Source organism: Phyllobates terribilis, unplaced genomic scaffold (genome assembly GCF_046119375.1).
Source record: "Phyllobates terribilis strain yellow unplaced genomic scaffold, ASM4611937v1 Scaffold_4__5_contigs__length_816908805, whole genome shotgun sequence".
NCBI lineage: Eukaryota > Metazoa > Chordata > Amphibia > Anura > Dendrobatidae > Phyllobates > Phyllobates terribilis.
In genome coordinates, this window is record NW_027362764.1 from 711,164,623 (window position 1) to 711,171,486 (window position 6,864).

A 6,864-nucleotide genomic window follows, 5' to 3' on the forward strand; every position below is an offset into this window, starting at 1 on the left:
TCAAATAGGTCATCACCATATTTCTCCAGGTGTCAAATTCTCCCAATATCATTAACTCTCGTGAAAGGGAATTTTACCAAATAGGTGTAAAGGGTAAGATACCCTCAGGTCCTAGTAATCTTTCTTGTACAGTTTGCATCAGCGAACATGCTGGTTACAATTTCCGCTCATTCATGTTTGGAATACCAGATTCCAAAATGAATAACAAATAAGTGTATTTCTCTCAGCACATCCTGTCACCAAAATTCATTAAAGCTATAAATATCCAACTTTATAAAATTTTGAAGTTGACATGGCAAGTACCACTTTACAGTGGAATACCCCAACCATCTTAAATCTCCGAAAAAATGATGTACTCCTGCTTAAGCTGAATATGTTTCGTATCATAATATGCCAAATTAAACTTGGTCCCATTCTGCAAAAAACATGACCTCATACAGCTAAGTTGATGGGGAAATAATTCCTTGATATGAGGCAACACGTTTTTTTGTAAATGGTGTTCTTGTTGTGCAAAATATTACATATTACAATCAATATGAAGGCTAATATGTGAACAGTTAGACAAAATCCCCCCTTCCCATTTTCTGCTTCTAAAATCCCAGTCTAATAGGGATTACATGCCCTCTAACGAGCTGGACAGCCTGCGCTCTGAAGTGAATCAGCTAAGTAAAACCCTGGCCACTGTCCTGAGCACCCTGCAGCTCCAGGAGGAGTCCGAGCTGGAAGGAAGGATCCTACTCGCCGAAAGAGCAGAGTATGTCCCCTGGATGAGGAGAAGAAGGAGGACAACACCACCCCATAGGAGGACAACGCCATCCCGGAGGAGGGCAACGCCACCCCGTAGGAGGACCAACGACCAATGTCGCCCTCCAGGAGACTTCATCTGCTACCGTTGCCACAAGGCAGGCCACACAGCGCGGAACTGTCCTTTAAACAAGCAAACCCTGGGGCCGAGGGCCGACACCCAGGAGTAAATCAACCAGGTCCATCAAGCTGGTACCACCGGTTTGTAGGAGGAAGGCCTTTCCTGTCCATCGTGCTGGACGGCATTGCTACACCTGCATTACTGGACACAGGCTCACGGGTAACCATCATACCTGTTGTCCTCTACAAAAGGTACTGGTCCGTAGATGAACTCCGCCCGCCAGTCCCGAACCTCTCTGTGTATGCCTCTAACGGCCTTCCTCTTAACCTAGTAGGGGTTAAGGACGTGACAGTGAAGGTGGGGAGAGTGGAGCTAAAGGACCAAGGACTAATTGTCATAGAATCTAACCCTGGTGATACAGACTTGTATATGATACTTGGTACAAATATTGTTGGTAACTGTTTGGGAGAAGTGTTGATTTGCTCCAACAGATTGCTGACACTGCCAAACCAGGGCAGAGGAAGGTGCTCCAGAGAGAGATTCGAGCCCTCCTGTAACAGCAACAGGTAAAGCTAACAGGTGGTGAGATTGGTAATGTACGGGTGACAGACCTGATACCCATTGTGATTCCCCCAATAAGTGAGATGCTGATTTGGTGTAGGGCAGCAATAGGTCTCAAGGGACAGAACTACCAGGCGGTAGTGGAGCCCATTAGCTCAGAGCACAGACCTACACTCTTAACTGCTAGAGGGGTAGTTGATGTACGCAATGGGAGGGTACCCATACGTCTCCTAAATTGTGGGGAGGAGGAAGATAAATTACCAAGATACGCCACTGTTGCCAGGTTGTGTACTGTGAATGATGATGCCATACACCCAGTGGAATCCTTGACCTCATCAGATACAGTGGAGGGTAATGACTCAGAAACCCAGTTGGAGGATTGGTGTCAACAACTCCATGTTGGGACTCCACTCCTGTCCATCAAAAACAAGGTGTACACAGGGTGGTCCAGGAATACAAACAGGTATTCAGCAAATGTAGCACCCCGAGGGCTCGGTTGCTAGAGAGGTATCGCATCTCAGTTAGAGGTGTCGTATCTCACTTCCAGGTAAGGATGGCGTGTGGATCAGGACCCTCACAGCTGCATGCATTACACCACATTTCCGGGGGACAGCTCGACCGTGCTCCCAGCAGCGAGCACGACAGACCATGTCCCTGGCTGGAGTGGGAGGGAGGGAACACCCAGAACAGGGGGAACCCAGTAGTGCAGGAGCAGAGAGGAAGCAGTTCCTGGATGCACAGAGAGAGGAGTATAAAAAGGTGGGGGCCATCATAGTGAGTGAGTTCTGTGAGAGGAGAAGGCAGGGAGCAGAGCTGCTGCATGGGCTCTGCTCCCTGGGCAGGCCTAGCACAGAGACCGGAGCCTGAGGGAAGAAAGAAGGGGAGCAGGGAGGCTCCAGGAACACGGAGGAAGGAGGGACCCCAGGGGTGCAGAACGGTCAGTAGCCACTGCACGCCCGAATTCACCACCTGAGTGGAGGGGTCAGGCCGCAGAAGGGGAACCGGATCCCTAAATTGGTGGAGGAGAAACTACACTCAGCCAAGAACCGGAGGTTGCGACCATTCATTGGTGCTGCCCCCTGCTAAACCTGCTAGGAAGGCACCACATAGGGACCAGGGAAAACGGCCAACACGTTAACCCGACAAGGTCCGAGGCAGCCGGACAGAAGTGAGGTCACTGGTGGGGTATGAGAGGCCAGAGAAAGGACACATAAAGGGGGTCCTGTGAAGCGCTTCTAAATTACCTGGAGGTTGATCGAGCCCCTCACCTGGTGAGCGCAGCATGGCTTGGGCAGTCCTTGCTGACAGAAGTAACCTGGATAACAACTGTGAGTAAAAGACCCTGGACTGCATCATTGGACTCTGTGTGATTACTGATGCGCCTGTACTATCACCCCCAACATCCACCTACACTGCCCTGGGGCTACACTTCTCCCATAGGGAGTTATACCATTCCTGTGCAGCGGCAGTTATCCCTGACCGCAATCCACGGGTGGCGTAGTCGGACATTCAAAACACTGATAAATAAACTGCCACAATTTGGTCTGACCACCCTGAGCCACGGGATCGGGTTGCCACTACTACCCTCAGCATCGTACAGAAGCCCGGTTCCGGGTACCCCACAGCCCAGGGGGCGAGTCACAAACACCCACTTGATTTTGGGAGGATTAAAGGGGTACAACACCATATACCCACAGGTGACCATCCACCCATCAAAGAACGTTACAGGCCCATACCACCAGCACACTACCAGAAAGCAAAGGAAATGTTGCATGACATGAAGAAAGCAGGGGTAATAAGAGATAGCTGTAGCCCCTGGGCAGCTCCCCTGGTCCTGGTCAGGAAAAAGGATGGAAGCATGAGGATGTGTGCATAACACAAAGATGCATACCCTTTGCCACGTATAGAGAAATCCCTGGCTGCATTAAAGTCTGCAAATTACTTCTCTACCCTTGACCTCACTAGTGGGTACTAGCAAGTAGCAGTTGCTGAGGAGGACCGGGAGAAGACGGCCTTCACTACACCGATGGGACTCTGCGAGTTCAACAGTATGCCGTTCGGACTCTGCAACGCCCCTAGAACGTTCTAGAGATTGATGGAGTGCTGTTTGGGACACCATAACTTCGAGACCGTGCTGCTATACCTGGATGACGTGATAGTGTACTCCAAGACGTATGAGGACCATTTGAAGCACCTGGCGGAGGTATTTGAAGCATTGTCCCGGTATGGGATGAAATTGAAGCCTTCCAAGTGCCACCTGCTCAAACGGAAGGTTCAGTACCTGGGACACATCGTCAGTCCAGAAGGAGTAGCACCAGACACGGAGAAGGTCACTGCCATCCAGAAATGGCCGGAACCAAAGAATCTCAAGGAGGTACGTCAGTTACTAGGACTGGTCGGGTATTACCGGAGATTTGCAAAGGACTACACCAAGAAGGCAGCGCCTTTGCAAGATCTCCTGGTAGGACAGTCCCACAGAGGCAAACCCCCCCCCCTTCCAGTGGGGTAAAGAGCAAGCCGAGTCCTTTGCAGTGATGAAAGAGATCCTGACTGGCGAAGAAATCCTGGCCTACCCTGACTACAGCCAACCATTGCTGCTGTACACTGATGCCAGCAACGAGGGACTAGGAGCTGTGTTAAGCCAGAAGAAGTATGGCAAAGAGAAGGTGATTGCCTAGGCCAGCAGGAAGCTTCGTCCTACCGAGAGGAATCCGGAAAACTAAAGCTCTTTCAAGTTGGAGCTCCTGGCCTTGGTCTGGGCCATCACTGAACGATTCAAGCACTACCTGGCCTCCACTAAGTTCACGGCCTATACTGACAACAACCCCTTGACACATCTATAGACAGCCAAGTTGGGAGCCAAGGAACAGCGTTGGATGGCCCGACTGTCAAACTATCAGTTCACCATCAAGTACCGGGCAGGCCATAAGAACGCCAACGCCGATGCCCTATCCAGAATGCCTCACAAGTCGGACACTGAAGAAGAAGTGGATGACCTGGAGGAGATTGAGCTACCTGCCTTCCATAGAAATGGGATGGTCCACGAGCAGCGTACCTCCAGGAGGTATCGTGATAAGACACTAAACCCTTTACCTCATCACAGTTGGAAGGAGACCCAGGACAGCGACCCGGTTGTCAGCTGTATCAAAGAACTGATAACCCAGGAAGGTTCTTCCCTGGAGAAGGACGCTTCTCCACAAGCCAAGCACCTCTTGAATGAGAGAAGCCGGCTGTTCATCTATAGAGAGAAGCTGTGCCGAAGGTATGATAACCCTAGGACCCATGAGATGGTATGGCAGATCGTAGTGCCCAGGACAGACATCCAGATGGTGTTGGAGGCCTACCACGATCAAGCAGGGCACTTTGGCTGGAAAAAGCTGGAAACTCTCCTGAAGAGTCGATTTTATTGGGTTGGAATGCGGAGCTCCATAGAGAGATGGTGCCGGGATTGTGGACCCTGTAGCCTCAGAAGAAAAGACTACAGCAGCCAGAAAGCACCCTTGCAGTCCATCAAGACAACCCAGCCCCTGGAGATCGTCGACCTGGATCACGTCAAGCTGTCACCCAGCAGGTCGGGCTACTCTTATGCACTGACCATGGTGGATCATTACTCCCGGTTCCTGGTGGTAGCCCCCGTCAAGGATCTGACGGCAGAAACTGCGGCAAGGACGTTTCAAGCATACTTCTGCAGGCCCCATGGATACTCGGATAAGGTGCTGACGGATCAAGGCCCTGCCTTTGAAGCCGAGCTGTTCAAAGAGTTTTGCAAACTGTACGGGTGTAAGAAGATTCGGACTATGCCGTACCATCCTCAAACTAACGGTCTATGTGAAAAGATGAACAATATCGTCATAGACCTGCTGAAGACCTTACCTCTAGAAGAAAGGAATCAGTGACCAGACAAGCTACCTGACCTGGTAGATCTGTACAATCACATACCTGTGAGTTCCACCAATTGTACTCCAGCGAACCTTATGAGAGCAAGACCCGGAAAGTTGCCCATGGACCTGGAGCTTGGTGTAGTAGAGACGGAAGCAGACATGTCCACTGAAGACTGCGATATGACCCGACAGGAGCAGTACAAGAGAGTACAGGCCTGTGTCGAAGACAGTCTTAAATAGGATGAGAGATAAGCAGGAAGCACAGTACAACAAGAGTGCACCCGCAGAACCCTTAACACCTGGAGAAGTTGTGCTGAAGCGAAAGAGAAGAAACCACAAGTGGGAAAGAGAGCCTTACACTGTGTTGGATTCCAGGTTCGATAATAGAAAAACCTGTCTAATCAGTATAGATGGAGGTAAGACAGTTGCAGCAGTCTCAAGAGACCACCTGAAGTTGTGCCCAGGTCTATTGAAGCCACAGGAAGAAGTACCTCTTATAGTGACAGAAGAGCCCAAAGAAGATGTACTCCATACTGTCTTAGGAGATTTCCCAGCAGATTGGCCTCAACTGGATGGAGCTGTAATAATACCTGTGATGCACTTCTACCACCAGCCAGAAGACTCTCCACTGCAAGTAAGACCTGTATGTGCCCCAGAAGAGCCTGCTCAGGAAGAATTCTCGGAAGAAGGATCACCGGTAGAAGCAGAGCCAGTAGGCCCAGTAACCAGTGTACTTGTCAGTCCCATTGAGAGGTTAAGACAGTTCTACAATTAGCCCACACGTAGATCTGACAGGGTAGCAGACAGTGCAAACACAAACATCAACAACACCCCAGTACTACGTAGGTCAACACGCAGCACAAAAGGCCAGGTCCCCGCCAGGTATAGGGAATAAGAATGAAGTGCCTACCATGTAAATAGTTACCCAGTTGGGTATTGCCTACTGTATTGTTTATTATGTAAACTGAAATTAAATATAATGTGTTTATTTAGTTACGCGTCAGGGTATAAAGACTTGTAGGCTGAGGACTGTGAGCAGTCCAAAAACTGTTCCTGTACATAGTTGCACTCCCTGGAGTGCCCCTTAAGTGACCACGGAACAAAAACCCGTTTGGCGTGGCAGAAGACGTGGTCCAGCACCTGGATCACCTATGCCCTGTAGCCACGCCCAGGGCCTACGTTGAGGGTTTTCAGGCGGGTCCCTCATGTTCCTTCATCGGTGAAATGGGCACCAGGTTACGGGACTTACTGTAACTGAATTAATGTTATTATAATTGTTATAATTGTTATTTGTTAACCTGTTACAAAATGCTTCAGTCCAGGAGTACTGAATTGTACTAGGGGGGAATGTGGAGCCCTGCAGCGCACAGGTGCCACAGAACCCAGTCGGGTGCATGGATAGACTTCTCCACAAGAGGCCCTCATTACATTCACACACCTCCACCCTACCACTTCAAACCAGCAGAGGGAGCCCGTTAGGGATATATATAGGGAGGTGGAGGTAGGCAGCTCAGTATTTAGTTGAGTGTTGAGTCGGAAGTGAAAAGTCAGTGGCTA